Source organism: Herpailurus yagouaroundi, unplaced genomic scaffold (genome assembly GCF_014898765.1).
Source record: "Herpailurus yagouaroundi ecotype Mexico unplaced genomic scaffold, PumYag 162, whole genome shotgun sequence".
NCBI lineage: Eukaryota > Metazoa > Chordata > Mammalia > Carnivora > Felidae > Herpailurus > Herpailurus yagouaroundi.
Window position 1 is genome coordinate 13,654,659 of NW_024412403.1, and position 23,296 is coordinate 13,677,954.

At 46.8% G+C, this 23,296-nt stretch overlaps 1 protein-coding gene across 1 annotated transcript in view; it reads left to right on the forward strand.

The window, feature by feature from the left end:
- Nucleotides 1-23,296, forward strand: part of TIAM1 (TIAM Rac1 associated GEF 1) — a 395,754-nt gene that overhangs the window by 63,342 nt on the left and 309,116 nt on the right. The window contains exon 3 of the mRNA XM_040484060.1: nt 16,781-16,883. The gene's annotated coding sequence lies outside the window, so the exon portion shown is untranslated. The remainder of the gene's footprint in view (nt 1-16,780; nt 16,884-23,296) is intronic.

A 23,296-nucleotide genomic window follows, 5' to 3' on the forward strand; every position in this document is an offset into this window, starting at 1 on the left:
CCCAGGGGGAGCAACCTCTGAGTCTTTGCCCTTGGGGATCCCAGCGTGAATGGAAGAGGCTGTCACAGAGGAGCCGCTCCTACGCTCAGACATCCACCGAGCAGGGAGTGAGTCTCACCATGGTGAAACTGTGACATGTGTTTGAAAATAAAAAGTTTTAATTAGCGGGAGCATTTCTCAGCCTCAACCTGGTGCTGGCTGTCTTAACACTGAGACTAAAATAAACCGGCTCCAGCTTCTTGGCACGAGACCCACTCTGCCATTTACACACTGACTCTTGGGTTGGAGCATGTGGTGTAGTTGTGTGTGTGTGTGTCTTCCCAAGAGCTCAGACTTCGTGAAACAAAGGAGAGGGACGGTGTTTGCCCCCACGGTGGGTGCCCCCAGGCGCCATTTGCTCTGGGACCTGTTGGTGTTGGCCAACATGTGTTCACTTATGTGTGTAAAGCGTCCCCTTCTTTATAAATGTAGGAGCCATGAGAGGCAGCACGGCATAGGGTAATGCCAGGGCCGTGGCTTCTGCAGATACATCTGGGTTCGTATTCCCGTTCATTATCCAACTCTGTGGCCTTGGGCAGGTCACTTGGTCTCTGAGCCTCTGTACCCTTATTGTAAAATTGGTATAACTCCTTCTTTACCAGTCTAACAGCGATGATTATAGATTATGTATGGTGCCTGGGGCTACGTAGCAGGGTGATGAATGGTACCCATTATTATTACAACTTAATGGTGAGCGCACTTCTTACCTTGCTCTGTCTGGGTCACTGCCATGGTCTCCCATGGTGTTTTCAGCAGTAGGGTGGCCTTGACTATGGATGTTTCTCATTTAGTTAAGGACTGGCAAGCCTAAAATTAACCTACTCCAGATGTACATGGGCTGGCGAGTGGGTGTGTCCCCGAATGTCAGCCTGGGTGTTAAGTCGTCAGCCTTCTGTCCCTCACGTCTCCCACCGTGTGCGCTCTCCACCCTGCTCCCAGCGAAAGCCATCACAGACACAAACAAAACAAAGTGGTTCAGTCTAGGGAATAAAAAAATAAGCCCTTTCTTGGTTTCCTTTGGCCAGTCCCAGGTGACTAAAAGGTTGGGTCTTGAGTTTGTGTGCAAAGCAGAATTTCTGGTCAAGATACAGGATTGGGAACAGGTCCCACCAGAAGAGCTTAAGGGTCACGGGAGGCATTGACTGTGCCCTTGGCGTCTGGGTTGGATTTTATTGAGCTGAGGAGGACACTGATGGTCGTACAAACTCTCTTCTCCCCCGCCCCGGCCGCCCTTTATTGGGTAGGCATCCCTTGTCAAATATCTCTGACCTGTGGGCCCCTATCTGTACCCGCGAATACTGCCTGACATCAAAATTCTATCAAAAAGCAGCCCCTTTCCATTCTTGGGGGGGGCATCTCTACTTTTAATACTGAGCTGAAATTCGTCTTCCAGGGACTTTACATGTTGGCCTCATGGTCATCAAGTATCTGAAAATCATTACTGCGTCTCTCCCTGTATCTCTCATTCAAGGTTAAATGTTACTATTTGCAGGGGCGCCTGGGTGGCTCAGTCGGTTGGACGTCCGACTTTGGCTCGGGTCATGATCTTGGCAGTTTGTTGAGTTTGAGCCCTGCGTCGGGCTCTGTGCTGACAGCTTGGAGCCTGGAGCCTGCTTCAGATTCTGGGTCTTCCTCTCTCTGCCCCTCCTCCTTTGTGCTCTGTCTTTGTCTCAAAATAAATAAACATTAAAAAAATTAATTTTTTTTTTTTTTACCATTACCTCAAACTCTCATTCCTTGGTCTTTGTTTTGAGTTCACACAGAATTCTTGCTGCTTACTTTTTTGGAGTTGTTGTCCAGATTGTCAAAGACCCACTGGCAGTAGGTTTCATCCCTTATAACTAATCCCATTATTCCAGGATTAACCTTCCTTTCTCTAGATGCCTTCTTCTTTTTTTTTTTTTTTTTTAAGATTTTATTTTTAAGTAATCTCTCCACCCAACATGGGCCTCGAACTTATAGCCCTGAGATCCACTGACTGAGCCAGTCAGGTGCCCCTCTCTAGATGCATCCTTAGCTTTTATAGCATGCATTTCTTTTCTTTTTCTCTTTTTTTTTTAACTTTTATTTTTTTCTTAAAAAATTTTTTTAAGTGTTTTATTTATTTTTGAGAGAGAGAGAGGGAGAGGGAGAGGGAGGGAGGGAGACACAGAATCCAAAGACAGGCTTCAGGCTCTGAGCTACCTGTCAGCACAGAGCCCGACATGGGGCTCGAACCCACGAACCACGAGATCATGACCTGAGCCGAAGACGGACACTTACTCGACTGAGCCACCCAGGCACCCCTTCTTTTTTTTCTTTAGCAGCCACATGACCCTATTGTCTCCTGTAGCTTCCAGTCACCCAGACCATGGGAATCCCATCTGAACCCGTCTTCCCCATGTATGCCTGTGTTGTTGTTTGCACTTAAAGTTACAGGTAGCCGTTTGTAGAGCTCTGGATGAAGTTCTCAGCGTGTCTAGATATTTTCTTTGCCTCCGGCGGGTAAGGTAGTGAGTCAACAGCCATGCGGTGCTTTTGTTCTGGAGTCTGGACATAGGGTGGTTTCTTAAGGAGTCATTCATTTCAGAGTGCTCCCACCTCTTTAGCCCCGAAGTTCAGCCTCGTGGGCCACCACCGGCAAGTCTAGACTATCAGTAGGTAGAAGCAAGAAGAGAGGAAGAGGAGATACGGAAGTGTGGTGGGAAGTGGAGAGTTCCCACCAGATGTGTTTTGTGTTTTATCTTTCTTTCTTTCTTTCTTTTTTTTTTTTAAATAGTGGCAGCTCATTGGGAGTCACCAGGCCAGCACAGTGTCTGTGTCCATGTGGCTCTGGACCGGTGTTTCAGTAGGACTGTACCGGAACCAGTCTCACTAATAAGCCTGGAATCGAATTTCCCCCAGCCTGGAGAAGCTGTGTGTGCTCCCTGGTAGTTCAGTGGGTGGCTGAGTGGGTGGCTGAGTGGGTGGCTGAGTGGGTGGCTGAGTGGGTGGCTGAGTACTCTTTGGCTTGGAAGAAACTCGTCACTTTTATTAGCTTTCATTGGTAAGTAAGTGGAGTTTCCCTTCCACTCCACTTAAGCTCTTTACCGAAGATGTGCCTCTTTTCTCTCTTCTTCTTGTGTATTTGACCTGCTATGAGTCAGAACAGAGATTAAAAAAAAAAGTTAAAAAAAATTTTTTTTAACGTTTATTCATTTTTGAGAGAGAGACACATGGAGTGTGAGCCGGGGAGGGGCAGAGAGAGAGAGAGGGAGACACGGAATCCAAAGGAGGCTCCAGGCAACGAGCTGTCAGTGCAGAGCCCGACGTGGGGCTCGAACTCACTAACCGTGAGATCATGACCTGAGCTGAAGTCGTGTGCTTAACCGACTGAGCCACCCAGGCGCCCCAGTTTAGAGATTTTTTTTAATTAAAGAAGGTGGGATTCGCTGGGAGAGGACCTGGATTGGACTCCTTGGCTGTCCTGTCCGGGAGCCCTGGGACTACAGGTAAGAGACCAAACCCTCAGGAGCCTTGGCTGCTTCCCTCGTACCTAGAGTAGGTGGTGGGGTATGAGATCGCAGTGGCAGAGCGATGTGGAGGGTGCTGTTGAGTTTTGAAGGGTGATAAGTAATCGCCTCTCCTCTTCCCAGAGTTTAGAGCCAATTGCCAAATGGAACAGAGAATCCAGACAGGTGGGACATCACAACAGATAAAGCTGGTTGGAGAGCAGGCTTACAGGTGAGGGCTAAATGGGCTCGCTCACTGCTCTGCCCGACCTGCAGGGCCAACCGCCCCTGGGAACAGGGCAGAGAAGGAGAGGTGAGTCCTGATGATGATCAGCTCCAAAGGAGAGAACTCAGAAGGCTCGAGGCGTGCAATCCATATTTTCTTCCAGTCTGCCAAGCAGGAAAGTCCTCTGAGTCCCTGGGAGGAAAGACTTGGGAGATGTTGAAAGAGAGCTTGTCTTAGTTTCCTGGGGCTGCCATAACAAAGAACCACACGCTAGGTGTCTTAAACAATGGAAATTTATCGTCTTTTGGTTCTGGAAGTCCGAGATCCAGGTTTCTTCGAAGGCTTCTGTGAAGGACAGTCTGTCCCCACCCTTTTTCTAGCTTGTGGCTGCTTGCTCAGTCTTTGGTGCTGGTTGGTGTTTCCTGGCTTGTGGAATTGTCATCCTGACCTCCGCCTTTTCCTTCACCTCTCGGTGTTTTCTTACTTCACCCTCTCTTGCTAAACTTCCCCTCTTTTATAAGGACACTATTTTTATTGGCCTTATCTTAACTGATAACATCTTCGATGACCCTATTTCCAAATAAGATCACATTACGAGATATTGGGGGTTAGGACTTTGACATTTGAATTTAGGCAAACGCAACTCAACTCAGAATTGAAGTCTAGGGGCAGCTGGGTGGCTGAGGAGGTTGAGCGTCTCAGTCTTGGTTTTGGCTCAGGTCATGATCTCACAGTTTGTGGAATTGAACCCCACGTTGGGCTCTGTGCTGATAGCGTGGCTTCTGCTTGGGATTCTCTGTCTCCCTCTCTCTCCGCCCCTACCCTGCTCGCTCGCTCGTTCTCTGTCCCCCTCTCAAAAACAAATAATAAATAAACGTTAAAAAAAAAAAAAGAAAGAATGGCGATCTGGCTTTTTCCTTTCAGGGGAGTGGAGAGAGATCTATCCCTTGTGAGGTATCCATACCCAGTAGGTGTTGCGTGGTTGTCTTCTGTTATGGCCTAAGTTGTTTCCCCCACCCTCCTATTCGTATGTGGAAGCCCTAACTCCTCATGTGACCGTGTTTGGAGATAGGGCCTTTAAGGAGATAATTATGGTTCAATGAGGTCAAAAGTGTGGGGGCCTAATTCAATAGGGATAGTGTCCATATGGGAAGGGGAAGAGACGGGTGAGCTGCCCCTCTTTCCACGTGCATGTGCACAGAAGCAAGGCCGTGTGGGGCTACAGTGAGGAGGCAGTGGACTGCAAGCCGAGGAAGAAGGGTCTATCCGGAAGCCAACCCTAATGACACCTTGGCCTTGGACTTCCAGCCTCCAGAGCTGTGAGACCATACATTTCTGTCGTGTGAGGACCATGCCTCCCTCCGCCCCCCCCCCCCCCGCCCCGTGTGTGGTACTTTGTACAGCAGGCCCAGCGGACTAAGACACTTTCCTTTCTTCCGAAGGTGATAGGCATGTGTGACTCCCTTTGCAGTATCGTTAGCATTGTTGAGGTCAGGCCTGGCAAGCCTGCATTTGCCCTGGCACGGGGCGGAGGCGGGGAGGGGGTGTCTCCTCTGTGTTACATCCAGGCCCTGGGTTCATTTAATGGATTGGATAGCTAAGGATGAGAAAGCATAAGCAGTTTTCTCAAAGCCACTTTAGTAGATTAGGCAATGAACCTGAGGGTGCATCCCAGCGCTGTCAGAGCTCGCTTGGGTAAATCCAGGACAAATATATTTAATTCCTTATTTAAAAATGCAATTCACAGTGACAGGTGGATGTCATTGAGCAGCAAAGAGATGAAAAAAAGTGGGTCAGTGACACACCGCACTGTTTTGTGATAAATGTAGGTTAACTGACTTAATGGAAAGCCACAATCTAAGGGAAAGTGGTCTTGAAAAGCTGAAGCCCTCGAAAAATCTCCCAACTACCCATTTATGTCTAGGAGAGAGTAGTGCAGCTCTTTGAGCCTAAACCTTTTATCAGCAAATTCTTTTGTGCTGCCTTGTAGTTAAAACCATTGCTTTAATTTAAAACATGTTTATTGGATGGTGATTATGTGCCTGGCTTAGTGCGAGGCATTAAACACCCAGAGCTAAAATGTATGGTTGCTGTCCTGAATTGGGTGACAATTTAGTGGGGCTGGTTAAATGGATGACACTATATTGTAGGTACTACCTGAGAGGGCAGAGGGAGGTAATTACAGCATTCAGGAGCACATTGCGGGGGGGGGGGGTGCTATATGTCACACAGACTGAGGGTAGACACCAGAGATGGCTTTCCTAAAAGAGGTGAGGCTTGAGCCGAGTTTGAGGCAAGAAGTCTGGGTTATTCAGTCAAATCTGAATAATGGTGTTACAGGCAGAGAAAATAGTAAGCATATCAAGATGGAGATGTGGGAAGCCAGCCCACTTGGAGACTGTGTGCATACAGATACTGTCCCTTGCTTTCATTTCTCCCCTTCTTTTCCTTCCTCCTCTTTCTTCAGTGATGTTTGGTAAGCTGACACTGCAGGGTGAATACAAAGGCCTGATTTGTAGTGTTTGCCAATTTCCGTGGTGTAAATACTCCTTCCATGGCTGATTCCAAGCTACCGACATGATGTTGAATGTGCCCCCAAATTTCTAAAGCTACAACAATTGATCACAACCATTCACAACAAATGGTACAATCCCATTCAGTCGACCAATGCCTCCCATCCATCCATCATCTATTTATCATCCATCCATCCATCCGTCCATCCAACTATCCATTCTTCATCCATCCACCCATCCATCTACCCACCCATCATCCATCTATCCGTCCTTCATTATCCACCCATCTGTCTTTCCATTCATCCATCCATCATCCATTTATCATCCATCCATCCAGCCTTCATCCTTCCATCCGTTCATCTAGCCATTCACTCATCGTTCATCATCTACCCATCTGTCTGTCCATCTATCCATCCATCATCTATCCATCCATCTATAAACATCGTTTTAACTAAACAGAATCTTAGAAATAAATTACCTTATGGACTTTAGAGTTTTTTTTAGTCAAGTCTTCTCATATTATAGACAAGAAAACTGATACCTAGAGAGAGGAAGTGACTTTTTTTTTTTTTTTAGAAGGGTTTATTTTGAGAGAGAGAAGCTCTGTGCTGTCATTGCAGAGTCCAACGTGGGACTCAATTTCACCAATCATAAGATCATAACCTGAGCTGAAATTAAGTGTCAGATGCTTAACCAACTGAGCCCCAAGGAAGTGACTTTATTAAAATCTATTTGTAGAACTTAGATTAGGATGATGGTCTTCAGAATTGAAGTCTGCAGCTGCTTCTCTTAAGTGAAGAAAGCACAATCTTGAATATAGCTTTGTAGTTTCTGAGTTGGAGCAGTGTGGAACCCTTGTACGCACTGCTGTTCTGTCATCCCTGCTTTTCTGCGACAGTCCTAATGCTCATCCAAGTGTTCCTGTTGTTCTTGTGTCTATAACTGCGGCTTCCCAGCAGGCTCACCGTCTCCTTCACAGGGGCTTCAAAATGTCCCTGTTGAAATTACATTCTTCTTCTAGTTTGTAGCACCGGGCTTCGGAATTTCATTTAGCAGTTGGTTTTCAGTCTTTGATGTTTCTGGATTTCATTGGCGTCTCTCTCTCTCTCTCTCTCTCTCTCTCTCTCTCTCTCTCTCTCTCTCTTTTGTGATCTGGATCTCTCTCCTTTGGGACTCCCAACTCACTCACCCATTTATGGTTTTAACCAGTTGCTGCTCAGGGGCTCCATTTGTGTCACGCTGAATTTCTGTAACTGTATCTATGGGGTTGAAAATGGCTTTCCTCCTTGTTGGGCTTCTGGCCGGAACTTCCAGGGAGGTGAATAACTGACCCTACTTTTGGTGGTCTTTAAACTGGGGCGCCTGGGTGGCTCAGCTGGTTAATTGCCCGACTTCAGCTCAGGTCACGATCTCACGCTCCGTGAGTACGAGCTCCGCGTCGGGCTCTGTGCTGACAGCTCACAGCCTGGAGCCTGCTTCGGAATCTGTCTCCCTCTCTCTCTGCCCCCACCCCCCTCACGCTCTGTCTCTCTCTATGAAAAAATGAATAAACGTTAAAAAATTTTTAAATTGTCGTTAACTCTGAGACACTTGGGTGGCTCAGTTGGTTGAGTGTTTGACTCTTGATTTCAGCTCAGGTCATGATCATGGTCATGAGATTGAGCCCTGTGCCGGGCTCCATGCTGAGTGTGGAGTCTGCCTAATATTCTCTCCCTTTCCCTCTGTCCTACCCAGCTCACACATGCACCGCCCCCCCCCAATAAATAAATAAATAAATAAAACATTTTAAATTGTTAACTCTGAGAGAGGAAGGGTCACTCTTCCTCTCTGAGAAGATTTATTTTGAAATCAGGGACAGAGTGGCTGATGAATTGAGTGCTCCAGAGGACTGTGTTGAAAACTAGCTTCTGTGTTATAATGTTGAGTGAAAAGGGCAGGTTGCTGAGGTATGCATTACGATGCCACTTTTGTAAAAGAGAAACAAGTTGGTGGTTACCTCTGGAGGGTGGTGGAAGGTGGAAATGAGCTGGAGAGAAATCTCTCACCTTTTAAGTTTATATGTTTCCGTATTGTTTACTTCATTTTTCTTTTTAGTTATAAGCATGTCATCTAAAGCAAATCCGGACAAAACGGCCTGCTTATATTTTAATCAGGCTCATCTGGGCAACGGCGATAAACTTCCTGTTGCCTTCTTACCACGCTTTGCCATTTGCCCAATATAAACTTTACAGGTGCCTTAGTTTATAAGTTGTAGCCTAATAATTTTAGACACAATTAATTTGGATTGCTAGAGAGTTGCAATTGCACAGGTATTCGGACCTGTTCAATAAGGCCAGAATTTAAACCTAGGATTCCCTGTGTATGCTCCCTTCACCTAATAATTTTTACCAATTCTTTCCTAATGAGGTTAATCATCTACTCGAATGCATTGCCTGAGCTGGTCATTATTCAGGGCTTCCAACAGAGATTCTAAAAACCTCCTGGATTCATTCTGTGAGCTGACATAGGGCCATTATTTTCTTCCACCGTTCCTTGACTGTGGTGCTCTCAGCTGCCTTGGAAGGGGAGAGTCATTAGATTTCACTGGCTTCCCCGGAATAGCATCATGTTCCGTGATACCAACGCCCCTGCCTCCCCTCCTTTTTCCCCTTAGATGAACTTCTCTCGTGTACCCGGCAGTTCCTTCCTCATCTTTAGAATGTCCTTTAGCATCTCCATTCTCAAACTGGGAGAAATAAATCTAGTCTCATCGCCCGTGGCGCCGAACATTTGAAAAGGCAGGAAGGTGTGGTTATTTACATGAAATCGATCACTCTGTAGTAGTCTGAACTGGGGGGAAAAATGTGACTTCTTACTCAGGCGTTTGTGTGACCACACAGGTTGTCTCTCCCAGCTGTGTCTTGTAAGAAGAATTTTCAGAAACCCATGGACCACATGAACGATATCTTATTGATACGAAGCACTGCTTATGCCAGTTTCGCAGTCTGTGGGACCTCTTTTAAGTTGTTAGGTTGAATTATATGAATTGTCAAACTGAGCTACTAAAAGGGCAGTTTCATCCAGTTCCACCTAAGAGAGCCTCTTTGCTGAGTTGTAAGACATGGAAAATACGTGTCTACATTAGGAGAGGCACGGGATGACCGTGCTTTAAGGAAACTGGGCAACCTTTTTTTTTTTTTTTTTTTTAAATTTGAATCTGTCTCTCCTGGTTAGTGTTCACTTAGTTGACACTTGCTTGTTGCCTCACTAGCTTTCAGAAAGTATCCAGAACAAAATTGGTTGCCTAGCAACATGCTCCAGCCCAGGAGGGTTGGAGAATGGGTCAGTGATTAACAATTATGTACAATCAAGTTTAAAAATGCATAGCAGCCGGCAACATTCATGCTCTGACCACCAGAAAAATCCCAGCATTCCGCGGGCCCGGGTGTGTGGCTATCGTACGTGAATTTATTGCAGTTGCGGTCTGGACCTTATGGTTGCAATCCAGAAACACTTTGCTCTGGACTGAAATGGGCGGCTGGTGTCCCCCTGGACATCGGTCCGTTTTGCGGAAGGCATCTGACACCCATCGTGCGTTTGGCTGCCTATCTGGACGCTCATCCCCTTGGAAAGTGAAAAGAGAAGGCGAAGAATTTGGATATTTATGATTGTTGTCATCTCAACAGATTTGGCCCCTATTAGTGAATCTGTAATTTGCCAAAGAACAAGTACACACAAAATCAGTGACTGCGGCCCACTCAGCCCGGATCATTCTTTCAAGAATTACGAATGCTGTGCAAACGTTCTCCCTGAAACGGCCCCAGCCCTTAATCGTTTCTCTTCCTTCCGTTCCAGCAGAAGAGAAGACAAATTTTGCCTAATTCAGTCCTTACTTAATCTTTCTGTCAGCACAAATATCGATGGTGTAAATCCCGAAAGCAGCAGTAAAGCCAGGAGGCATTTTTATAACTCTGGCAAAGCTAATAATGCACATTTCTTTGTTGAGAATCATTGACTTTAATTGGCTAATCAATTTTTAGGCCCTCTCCATTTGTATTTTGTTTAATCAACAAAAATAAATCGCCCTGCCAACCTTGAAAGTGCCAAGTCGGAGAACAGTGGCAGAGACTTCGTTTGTCCTGCCCAAAGTGCTTCCCAATAGAAACGTCTTAATTGAAGATGATTTATATTCAGAAGCGTGGATGTTTTATCATTTGTCTGAAGAAGGAAAAAGCTGTGTAAGCAAGCAGAATGCAGCCGTTTTAGGCATTGTTTTTGACATTTATCTACTCTCTTTATCCCTCAGACGTTTCCAGAAAACGACCTCTCCACGTCCTTCTCGCTAATGATTCAGGCTCCAGCTCCTGAAGCACTTGTCAAGGGTTCTTCATAACCTTTGCTTGCTGTTGGTTTTTGTGAGAGGACTTCCTCCCGGGTTTTACTGCCCGTGACTCTTGTCTCTGGGCCTTTGGTGGGAAGTGGCTGACGTGTCGGGGCTGGAAGACAGACCCCATTCACCTTCCCCCGGGAAGGGGGCCGCTGGCTTGCTTTGTCGGCAGGAAGACCTCAGTGGGCATGGCGGGCTGCGGGGTCTCGGGGCACAGGAGCTTTGATGTGGGCCGGTGACAAACTTCCCTGAGAGTGGCAAGAGGTCAGGTTTTGCTTTTGCTCTCTTCTCTTCACTCTGGGGAAGGAGGACAGATGACAAGAAGTAACGTTTATTTAATGCCTGCGTGATGCCTTCTCATTTCTCACAACAACCCCGTGTGGTAGCGGAACCCCATTTTTCTGGTGAGGAAGCCGAGGCTCAGAGGGCGTTAGCAACGGCTTGTATGTGGAGCGCCTGTGGTTGGAATCTCTGTTTCCAGACGTCTTCCCATTTCACTGGCTGCTGGAAGCTGGACAAGACACCTCCTCCCAGCAGTGTCACTAACCCGGGTTTTCCCCTGCGGGGCTGCTGGGGTGCAGGTACCAGAGTGTGATGGTGGCCAGGGTTGTTGACTCTTTTCCAAGAGATTCCCTTAATCCCTACTCGCCTATTAATTACTGCTACCCTCCTTTTACAGAGGAGGAAACAGAAGCAAAGAGTGGTTGGGGCATTGGCTCAAGGTCACTTGGCTAATAGCTGGGGATACCAGGATTTGAATCCATGTAATCTGACCCAGCACCCATGCTCACAGGAGTCACCTTGTACCTTGTCTGTTCAGCATTGTCCAAGCCTCCCATGTAGGGAGAAAGCAGTAAGATGAAAGAGGAAGGGAAAACAATGTAGTTTGATAGAACTTGCTTCGGACAGTAGAGACCATTGATGTACCAGTTGCCTTCATTCTGGGCTCATTCATTGACCTTCGGCTGCTCTGGGTTGCCCTTTCTGCTGCCTTTTCTCCATTCTGAGTTGCCTTTTAGTGCCTCTGCTAAAGTCCCATCCTCCCCGGGTCTCTCTTCGACTGATGGGAGGCCAGCTGGTCTCTAGAGGCCACCAAGAAACCCACATCATGACCCCCCAAGTTATTCTATGGGCAAAAGCCTGAAATAAACCCCAGGAACCAATGTGATGCAATTTAACAATTTCTGTAAGGAATTAGTTCTAGGAACCCGGTGCGATAGTAAAAACCCAGCCTCTGGCTGAAGCCCTGTGCTATTTTTACTGGGGCTGTAGCTACTCACTCGGCAGCCCTGAGCCACAGCATCCTTGGGTACCAAGGGTCAAGCGGTCCCTGTTTCGAGGTGGAATGTGGAAGAATGTTCACACTGGGAGTGGAAAGCCCTGCAGCAGGTCAGGTCGGTTAATATAATGATGGTGATCATAACCTGCAGAGAACAGTTTCTGATGCCAAGACCTGTTCCAAGTGTTTTGCACGTATTAACCAGTAATTTTCCACCAATCCCATTAGGTAGATGCTGTAATCTTCATTTTATAGATGGGAAAATCGACAGGGTTAAATGTGCACGTGTAGCGTAATTTTAGGAACATTAACATACAAAACACATCTGAGAATCAAGGACATATGGTGCTTGGCTCGTGGACTGGTGGAGCCAGTGTTTGGCTACTCTTTGGAGCACAGATGCCTCCTTATTAGATGGGCCTTGGAAACTAGCTTAAATGTGCGGGGCAATACCACAGCCGGCATTTATCGAGTTATTACTGTATGCCAGCCTCTATTTTAAGAACTTGGCATGAATTGTTGTTAATCCTCACAGAAAGGTAGCTAGTATGATCATGATTATACCTGGGTCGTAAATGGAGGAACTAAGTCAGAAGGGTAGTTTATCTTGCCCGAGGCCACCCAGTCAGGACACGGCAAGGCCAAGAGTCAGCTGAGGTCATCGGGCTTCTGAGCCGGGCTCTGAATCGCAGCGGCTCCTGCCTCTGAGCTAAGACCCCAGGTACAGTTGGGAAAGGGGTGGTGGCAGAGGGGATGGACACAGTCACAGGGCTCCGTGTGGGTTAGAGGCTGTGTGGTCCCGGTCAGGTGCCCTTGCCCACGTGGCTTGTCACATTTTTGGGGCATCTGCTGTGGAGTGGAACGGAGGTTGATTTTACCAGTCTTCTGTAGGCTTCTGTTTGTTTGGTTGCCAAGACCATCCCAGTGGGGAAGGAAATGAAGGAGAGCTTTGATATGACTTGTAAAACATACCTGGGAAGGCATGTCCTGAGTCTTGGATGCACATCATCTCCCTGATGACCCCCACAATGACCCAGTGAGGTTCCCACTCAATGGTGATCGCCATGTCGCAAAGGGGGGAGTAGTGGCCTGGGGAGGGCCAGCCACTATTCTTGTATCCTCAGGTCACACAGCGGGGGGGGGTGGTGCAAAATAAGGTGAGGACTGACCCCATGTGGGGGCTCTCCGGGGGGGGGGGGGCGGCGCCTGGGATGGGGCATCATCTCCACTAGTCAGCTGCTTCTCCCCTCCTGTTGTGCTGCACCCACGGTCTCCTGCTCTCCCGTGCCTCCATGTCCCGAGCTTTTCAGAACAAAAAGAATGAGATTTTCCACCGCCCGGAACTGTTTTTGCTACTGCTTGTGCATCTGAGCACCTGCTGGGCTGATGAGCTTTTGAAATGTCACTTGGCTGTGGGGAGGGAGCTGTGAGTGATTGGCGGGAACACACCATCCCAGCTGCCTCCAAGGGGTGGGTGGTGGCGGGTGGGAGTGCGATGGTTCCCAGGCCTTGGTAGGAGGAGGTGGCTGTGTTTCTGCTCATGCAGCTGGCACAGGTACCCATCGCCTGCCTGGTCATTTTCTTCTCTTGGGCAGATGGAGGCCGTTTCTGTGCCGTGTTGTTCTTACAGCGTTGGCTCTGCGGTTTTGGGTCACCTTTTGAGAATACAGTTGAAATTTCGACTTTTTTCCTCCCCGGGTTTTGCTTTTCAGAAAAATGCGCGTGTACATTTATAGGCAATTCTGTGTGTAAATTCTGGATTTTCACTGGCACTCTTAAAACCAGAGGCTCCTTGGCCGTATCCTACCCTCCATATTCATACCGTGAAATCTAGTTCAAGAGTTGGTTTTTCTTCCCTCCTCCCCCGCCCCAGTTGAGGGCAAGTATGGAAAATTAAATTTTTGATTTCCTGCCCCTTTTCCCTTTCCATTGTAGTTAGTCAGAGGCCTGGCGGGAAAATATACGGCACACTCAGGTGACAGAAGAGGGTTGAGTGAAGCCGTGTCATGAGGTCGGGAAGCAGAAAGGGTGCGTGAGGTGCGGGGGCTACCTGAGGAAGCCCCTCTGTTTTAACCTGTTCAGACTGCTATAATGATACCACAGACTGGGAAACTTTCACGTGGCAGAAATTTCTTTCTCGCACTGCTGGAGCCTGGGAAGTCCAAGGTTATTAAGATGCTGCAGATTGGGTCTGGTGATGGTCCACTTCCAGGTTCATAGATGGCAGACTTTTCCTGTGGTCTCGCATGGTCGGAGTGGTGAGGGAGGTCTTTGGGGTCCCTTTTATAAGGGCACTCATCCCGTTCATGGGGGCTCTCCCCTCCCCCCTCATGTCCTGATCACCTCCCAAAGGCCCCACCTCCTAATATCATCACACTGGGGGATTGGATTTCAACATACGAATTTGGGGGGGGGCATAGTCTATGACACCGTCCAACCCCTAGAACTAAGGACAGGCAGGGAGGGTTCCTCAGAGAGGCTGTGCCCTGTGGTGGAGAGACTTCCAGGCAACCCTGTAGAGAGGAGGCAGGGAAGGGGTGAGTGTGGGTAACTGTTCCTTCCTTTTTTTTTTTTTTTTTTTTTTTAATGCTTTTAACTTAGTTTTGAGAGAGTGCAAGTGTGGGAGCGGCGGGGGGAAAGAGGATCTGAAGGAGGCTCTGTAGTGACGGCAGAGAGCCTGTTGTGGGGCTCGCGCTCACAAACTGTGAGATCATGACCCGAGCCGAAGTTGGACTCTCAACCGACTGAGCCGCCCAGGTGCCCAGTGCTGCCCTTCTCTTCCACTCCTGGCTTCTGTGGTTAGCTCCCAAGGGACCCGAGGGCAGGGGAGCCTAGTTGATGCAGATCACGGAGGTCAGCTTCCCAGGCACGGATCCCAGTGGACAACCATGGGACATGAACAGGATGTTTAGCGCATTACTCTTCAGATGTTTCTGTCCAATAGATGGCACTTTTGAGGCTGCAAAGGAACAGCTTTGTCATCCTGAAGTGCTCTCCTCGGGGACTGGACGTCATGGGAAGTTGCATGGCTTGTGCTGTGAAGGTTTCGTGATCCTGTTCATGATTGGTAGCGTCCTGGTTTTCATCCAGATGCTTTTAAATCCAGGCTTTTAGGTTTTGTTTTTGTTTTTTTCCCTATTTTATTCGTATACCTGTTTATTACAAGGCTACTTTGAAAGGCTGCATTGCGACTCACGATGATGAATCAATCTGCCTCATTATCACAGGGAATTATATATAAATCACTTGCATGGCATTATGTTCAAAGGTAGTTTTCTCTTACGTGATAGCTGGATGTAATGAAATGGGCATTTCTGGATTTTGCAGAACAGAGAGATTATATGCGGAGAAGCAACTGAGAAGTTAAAAAGCGTTCGGCAGGGTCAGGTCACTAGCAGGTGTAAGTCACACCCCCAAGCTTGGATCTGGGGTCTGGGATCTGCTTCCGGCTTCTGCTCCTGCATTGTGACCTTGGACAGCATCTCTAGGTGTCAGCAAGAATCCTGCTAAGTCAGTTTAGAGGGAACCCCCACCCTTGCTGTATGAGTACCTTGGTATGCAATACCTGGTCACCCTGGGCTGCCTTCAGCAGGAATCCTGTTTTCTCTTGGTTTAGTAAGGACCCCCACCCTTGCTGTGTCTGCTGAGTAGTGACCTCAGTCTGCTTGTTTGTTATAAGTCCCCAGGTGTCTTTGCTGCACTGGGATTTGCACCTCATCTCTCTCCTCTATTGCAATAGCCCTGAATAAAGTCTTTCTTACCGTTTTTTAACAAACATCAGAATACTTTTTTTTTTTTTTTTTTAACATTACCACCCCATAAAACCTTGGAATTGTTTGTGATCCTCAGGGACTTCCAGTCCAACCCGCCCAGTGTTGAGAGCCCAGCGGGTCCCATGGTGAGGAGCCTACTACCCTCTCGTGGGCTGGTTCTCAGTGTTGAGATGCCTCGCCTCAATTTCAAGCTTGAAACTTACCTTCAGTTTTCCTCATTGATCTCAGTGTCGCCTTTCCTGGGAATCTGTTAACTCCCTCATTAAGGGAATAAATGAGCTTCGTAAAATTTTAACCATCGTAATGAAAATAAATTTGTTTTATTTATTTTTTTATTTCAGAGCGAGAGAGAGAGTGCACAAGCAGGGGGGAGGCAGAGAGAGAGGGAGAGAAAGAATCTTAAGCAGGCTCCACACTCAGCGTGGAGCCCAATGTGGGGCTCGATCTCACGATCCTGGGATTGTGATCTGAGCTGAAATCAACAGTTGATCGCCTAATTGACTGAGCCACCCAGGCACTCCAATGAAAATAATTCTCAAGTAGTGTCTATAGTGACCTTCTTGCTTTCTCTCTCCTTTTTTTAATGTTTATTTCTGAAATGGAGAGAGACAGCACAAGTGGGGGAGGGGTAGAGAGAGAGGGAGACACAGAATCTGAAGCAGGCTCCAGTCTCTGAACTGTCAGCAGGGCTCGAACTCACAAACTGTGAGATCATGACCTGAGCCGAAGTTGGTCACTCAGCGGACTGAGCCACCCAGGTGCCCCACCTTCTTGCTTTCTTTATAACAGGACTCTGAGCCCGGCTGGAACATTGTTGCCAACTCTGGGATATTGTTACTATAGGAAGCTGCTCCAGGGTGATGGCCCTGGGGGTTGAGTCCCTGGGGACTCTGTCTTTGTTATAAACTCCTGGGTGGCTCAGCAACTGTGCTTCTACTTCTGAGTGCTCTGCTGCTTTCCTCTGCGATTGGTTCTTGATGATGCCTTGTTTAGATACCGTTTTATAAATGACATGCTTCTTTTTCTTTTATGGAGTAAAGTGCATGGGGCTTTTTGAAAGCTGTTTGTCACCCAGAAGTATTTCTTTCTTTCTTTTTTTTTTTTAAATTTCCAGATGGCTGTGTTCCAGATATTAACATTATCAGAAGCCTGACCTGCACATGGTGAGCAGTTTAACTCGCCTACATGCTTTGAAGGACTTTCGAGGTGCATCAAGGGTATATAAATCCATTTGCTTTCTCATTTATTTGTTTATCATATAGCCCCTAAATCTGTGCCTGGTGTTTTGTTGATTTCCACTGTCTATTTTTTGTGCATCACCGCATTTATGGGTATCTTTGAGAAGCAGTGACTTCCATAGGATTAAAACAACCAAAGTCCTTTGCTTGAAGGAGAATTTTAAGGTGCAGATTTAAAAAGGAAATCAGATTTATTTATGAATATGTCACTATGTGTCCGAGAAGATAACATTCTTTTTGTTAAATATCAGCGTACTGTATCACATGCAAAAAAAAAAAAAATCACTCAGTATCACTTAATATTCACATTCAGATTTCCCTGATTGATAAATGTTCTTTTCACAGTTAGTTATAAATCCCTCAGGGTAATCAAAGGATTTAAACAAAGTCCACAAATGGCATGTGGTTGATAATGCCTCTTAAGTCTCTTTTTATATGTAGGTTTCCTGTCCTTGTTTGTTTTCTCTTGCAATATATTTGGTCAAGAAGCTGGATCTTTTGTCCCGTGGAGTTCTTCACGGTATATAAGTATATATAGACTTTGCTGCCAGGATCCCAGTGTTGTCATTAAACATTTTATTGTCTTCAAAATGTCCTATAAACTAAAGGCTTTATTAGATTCAGATTTGTATTTTTGGGCAACAGTATTGCATACATGATAATGTAACTTTATCAGGTGACATATTTTGTATCCTTTCTGAAATGTTAATATAGGCAGGTGCTGTTAATCTGATCATCCTTCATTAGGGTCCCCATCAGCTTTTTCCCTTGTGGTTTCGGCAGCTGTTGGCGGTCCATAGCGGATGCCTAGACTCAGTTTTCATTTAGGGTGTTTACAGAAGGGTGATAATCTCATTCTGTCATTTCCTCTGCCTTTATTAGCTGGAAAGTTTTATAAAGAACTTTGTTTCAATCTTTTAAAAAAGTTGCCTCAGGGTATATAGTTGGTATATAAAAGGCAGAATGCTGGCTTGATTTTTTTCTTTCCTTCACCAGAATAATGAATCGATTCCATATTGTCCTTCAAAGATGGTCAGTGAGTTTTTAAGGAAAGATCTTATTGCAAACTCTTAGATTCTTTATGTATTTGACATTGGAGCCAGGATGTGGTTAGAAACAGTAGCTTAAAAAGGCCTCTGTTTTTAGATGTATAAATCTACTTAATAAACACTTCTAGATAATAAGAGAAAGGAGGGAAGGGAAGATGTGGAGTGAAAAAGGAAGAGACAAGAATTTATAAGCATGATTAAATAAGGATGAAAGAAGGATAAAAAATAAAGGCGTGGGGCACCTGGGTGGCTCAGTTGGTCAAGCGTCCAGCTCTTGGTTTCGGCTCAGGTCGCGATCTCACGGTTCATGAGATGGAGCCCCAAGTCGGGCTCTGTGCTGACAGTGAGGAAACTCTTTGGGATTCTCTCTCCCTCTCTCGCAGCCCCCCCCCCCGTTTCCCCCCGCCCCACTTGCACACGAGTGTGTGAGCAGGCTCTCTCTGTCTCTCTCTCAAAATAAACAAATAAAACATGTTTTATTTATGTATTTATTTTTAAAATGTTTATTTGTTTTTGAGAGAGAGAAGTGCAAGCAGGGGAGGGGGAGAGAGAGAGGGGAGACAGAGCATCCGAAGAAGGCTCTCTGCTGACAACAGCCAGCTCGACACCGGGCTCAACGTGGGGCTCGAACTCATGAAATGTAAGATCATGACCTGAGCCAAATTTGGACACTTAACCAACCGAGCCACCCAGGCCCCCAATCAATAAAACATTAAAAAAGAGAGAGAGAGAGAGAGAGAGAGAGAGAGAGAGAGAGAGAGAGAAAGACGCTAAAAATGAGGAATGGAGGGGACAAAAAAGGAATCGTCTAAGATACTCCAGGGAAGATAAACAGAAGGGAAGTAATTTATTCACCAAGTGCTTTTTTACTACTTTTTAACTTTTTTTTTTTTTACTACTTTACTTTTTTACTACATGCCTTTCTCTTTTACTTTTTTTTTACTACTTTACTTTTTTACTACATACCTTTCTCAGTTCTAGGTGCTGAGGCCATACCTCCTGCCCTCACCGAGCTTACCTTCTAGCATGCGTGAAGTCTGAAGTCACGGACGAGCATGTCCGATGGTGACGGACAAGAGCAAGGAAGTGTGCTAGAGCATCCTGGAGGTGGGGTTGGGGGATAGGGCTGTAATTTTCATAGGATGATCAGGGAGGATCTTCCCATGAAAGACAGGATGATTGAGCAAAGACAGGAAAGAGGTGAGGGAGGACGCCAGGTGCCTTTCTGGGAGAGAAGGTTCCAGGCCGAGGCAAGAGAAGTGCGGAAGCCCCGAGTTGCAGCTGTGTCCCGTTGTGAGAGGAACACTGGCGTGTGAGAGGAACAGGAGGAGGCCGTTGCAGCTGTGACAGCGTGAATGAGCAGGAGAGGACTGAGGGGGCGATTGGGAGACACTCGACAACGGGGGGCTGTGTGGGTTAGGCTCCAGATTGCACAGGGCCTCGCAGGCCATTGGAAGGTCTTCGGGGACCATGGATGGACTTGATTTCACTCACTTTATACCATGAGAATAGACTGTTTGGGGGGCCAGGATCAGGGCAGAATCAGCAAGACGAATTAGCAGGTGGCCGTGACCAGCATACGGGTGATGGAGCTGGTGAAATACAGCCAAATTCTGGATACATTTTGAAGGCAGAGCTGACGGGATTTGCTGACGGATGGGGTGTGAGGTGTGAGGGAGGAGGGAGGTGTCCAGGAGGGACAAGAGCCACACGTACTTGGGGGACGAGCGGTGGCGTCAGTGGACCTTGGCTGCTCCAGGCAACCTGGGCCCTTCTTGGCCGTGCGGCAGGAGTTCCAGGCCAGCAGTGGGAAGGAAGGCTTGCCTATGGAGTTCTCCATTCTTGAGGAGTTTATGAGTGGCTGGATGGGTCATTCCATGGTGGCCAAGTCACCTCTTTTAATTCAGTGGCCACCACCTGTACCCCTGGCCCCGGCCTCGTGCCAGCCACAAAAGCGGCCAGGGTTTGAGGAGGTCATGACTGAACCTCTAACAGATGCCCAGTTCAGAGGACAAGCCCTGTGATAGAGGAGAATCTGCTTCTGTGAGGGAGAACCCCTTGGATCCGGAGAACGAAGGTTGTTGAGGACCGATTCCTACCCCGTGCATCTAGACTTGGTTTTGGTCTCGGAAAAATACTTCTGGGTGTGACGGGAAGAACCCTCTTGGGCTCAGCGTGTTGGTGGGTAGTTTCGGATCACCCACACATCTTTGCTCATTCCTCCCGCTTTTCTTTTTTTTTTTTTTTAATTTTTTTTAACGTTTATTTATTTTTGAGACAGAGAGAGACAGAGCATGAACAGGGGAGGGTCAGAGAGAGAGGGAGACACAGAATCAGAAGCAGGCTCCAGGCTCTGAGCCGTCAGCACAGAGCCTGACGTGGGGCTCGAACTCATGGACGGTGAGATCATGACCTGAGCTGAAGTCGGACGCCCAACCGACTGAGCCACCCAGGCGCCCCTCCTCCCGCTTTTCTACAGGGGTGTCTGAAGCGTACTATCCCACCCGTCATTGCCAGCACGCTGAGCACTGGGCCAAGGGGAGGCAAATCCTCACCCCCAGGCCTGGTTTCTTGTTTGTTTGTTTAAGTTTTTAATTTTAATTCCAGTATCCTTAACATACATTGTTATATTAGTTTCAAGTGTACAGTATAATGATTCAACACTTCCATAAGCTACCCAGTGCTCATCACGACACGGGCACTCCTCACTCCCCGTGACGGGGAGTATTTCACCCCCCACCCCCCCACCTCCCCTCTGGTGATCATCTGTTTGTTCCCTGCAGTTAAGAGTCTGTTTCTTGCTGTGTCTGTCTGTCTCTCTTTTTATTTTTGTTTTCCTTTGCTCGTTTGTTTTGTTTCTTAAATTACACACGAGTGAAATCATATGGTATTTGTCCTCCTGTGACTTATTCTGCTTAGCATTGTACTTTCGAGCTCCCTCCATGTTGTTGTAAATGGCAAGATTTCATTCTTTTTGATGGGTGCATAATATTCCATCACATGCACCTTGTCTTCTTTATCCATTCAGGCAGAGTCGAGTAACTGCCTGGACAAAACCTGAAATAGTTACTCTTTGATTCTTTACAGAAAGAAAGTTTGCTGACCCACGGGCTAGAAAATAAGAGGATGAAAAAGGCTATCGGGGGATGGAGCATACAGAAATGTTCCTTGTCAGTCACTTGAACGCCGCTCAGCCTTAGTGTGTGTGAATGTGAAATTCCATACCTCACAAATTGTGGCTTAACGTTGTTAAGATTTTACTTTTTTTTTTTGTTCGTTCTTCTACAGATTAGAGGACGTTATTTTTATACTTAATAGGAAATACAATTCAGCACGGGTAGGTTCACATTTAATATTGGTGTCATTTTACTGGGCAGATGGTTGTATATGTTAGTATTCAGTTAGTATTAGTATGGAATATTAGTGTTGAACCTTCCGTAATCCCAAAGTTTAGCATTTAAGTCCTGATTTGCCATTTGGTCCTCCTTGGATAGTAGAAAGTTTCTCTCCCATATGAGTGTATTAATATTGTGTGGTTTGTTTTGTCTTTGTGTGATCAAGAATTCTCCATCCCCGAGGCGCCTGGGTGGCTCAGTCGGTTAAGCATCCAACTTCGGCTCAGGTTATGATCTCGCGATTCGTGAGTTCGAGGCCTGTGTCAGACTCTGCTGATGGCTCAGAGCATGGAGCCTGTTTCGGATTCTGTGACTCCCTCTCTCTGCTCCTACCCCACTCACACTCTGTCAATCTCTCTCTCAAAAATAAACATTAAAAAAAAAAAAAGAATTCTCCATCCTTTTAGTAAATGCAAGGGTTTTCAAAATAAGTAGACTTGCATTTTCTCCCCCCTAAATGGGACTTAGATAGTTTTATCTAAGTTGTTCCTTTTGTCTTTTAGCTATATTGTGTGCTATGTTATTCTGGAAGGCTATGGAATTCTTCATGTAAGAAAAAAAAAAATAAAAGAATGAAATAGATTTAAAATATAAAGGACTTTTCTTTCTTAATTGCATCTTAATGTAATAAAAGCCAGAGAGTAATTATTAAAAATGATAGAAGAAAAGAATTAAAACAATAAAATTGCTTAGCAAAGATCCTGTTTCATAATGCAGTCGGATATAATTGGTATCATAATGTGTAATTAACAATCTTTCTTTGAAGTATGAGGTGTGCATTTGGGCAGGCAGGGGACCTCTTAGGAGCAGTGATGTCTGAATTAGTTCTTGCCGTAGTGCTTCTGAATCTGTGCACAGATTGTAGCATCTTGCTTCCTGCCTTGTTAGTTGCTTTTTGTTGGTAGAGAGAGATCATAAACTAAGGGCTAGGAGAGATGGTTCCCCAAAGCTTGACCAGCCACCCAGCCACCGCTGCCCCCGGGATTGATTAGGGACAGGAGAAGACAAACTCCTGGATACCCGCTGTGGTTTTAGCTCACACCTCAGGGCAGTTCCCTGGTGTAGACCAGATGGGGGACCCTTCTTGCCCTGGTATCAGGTTGGCCTGGGGCGTGTGCTTTAAACGAGCTGAGAAGCCTCCTTGACCTCATTTTCTAGACCCACCCCCATTCTGGCCCCATGGATCTTACTGCAGATACGGCCAGGAAAGATGAGTCCAAGGAAAAGTACCACCAGGAAACAGAGGGGGAAGGTAATGGATTCACAGGCTCGGAGCCTGAGTCTCACTTTCTCTACTGCCCACCTTGGCTCCATCTGACTCCTTGAAGACTGGGGCACCAGAACACTCAAGAACGCATATAAAAGCACTGGCAGAGACTATTCCAGGCAGATCTGAACTTCTGTTCACTACTTCTTTGGTTCTAGAGTTCCGTGCCCACGAGGCACCACGTATAGGCTTCTGCGGGAGGCGTGGTGGTGGGTGCTCTTCATCGCCCCCTGGTGGGAGAAGTAGGCTCTGTGTGACTGTAGAGGGGCTGAAGGGGAACCGGCCACTCCAGAGCTTAGCTTTTGAAAGAAATCATGTGATGGGAATGCGGTGGCCGGGGGCGGGTGTGCAGCACTGCCCAGCACTTATTTGAAAGAGACTACCACTGCTCAGAGATTTGACACCTCTTCTTTGGAAATAGATTGTAGAGTCTGGGGCGTGTCCTTTGGAATATCTTCCTCAGTGGCAACTCTTTCTCTTTTTGGAGTGGTTTTCATTTTTGGTAAAATTTCTTTTCTTTTTCTTTTTTTTGTGTGTGTGTGTGTGTGTGTGTGTATTTATTTTATTTATTTTGAGGAGAGAGAGAGCACGCATGAGCAGGGGAGGGGCAGAGAGAGAGACTCCCAAGCAGGCTCCACGCTCAATGCCAAGCCTGATGCCGGGGGGGGGGGGGGGGGGGGG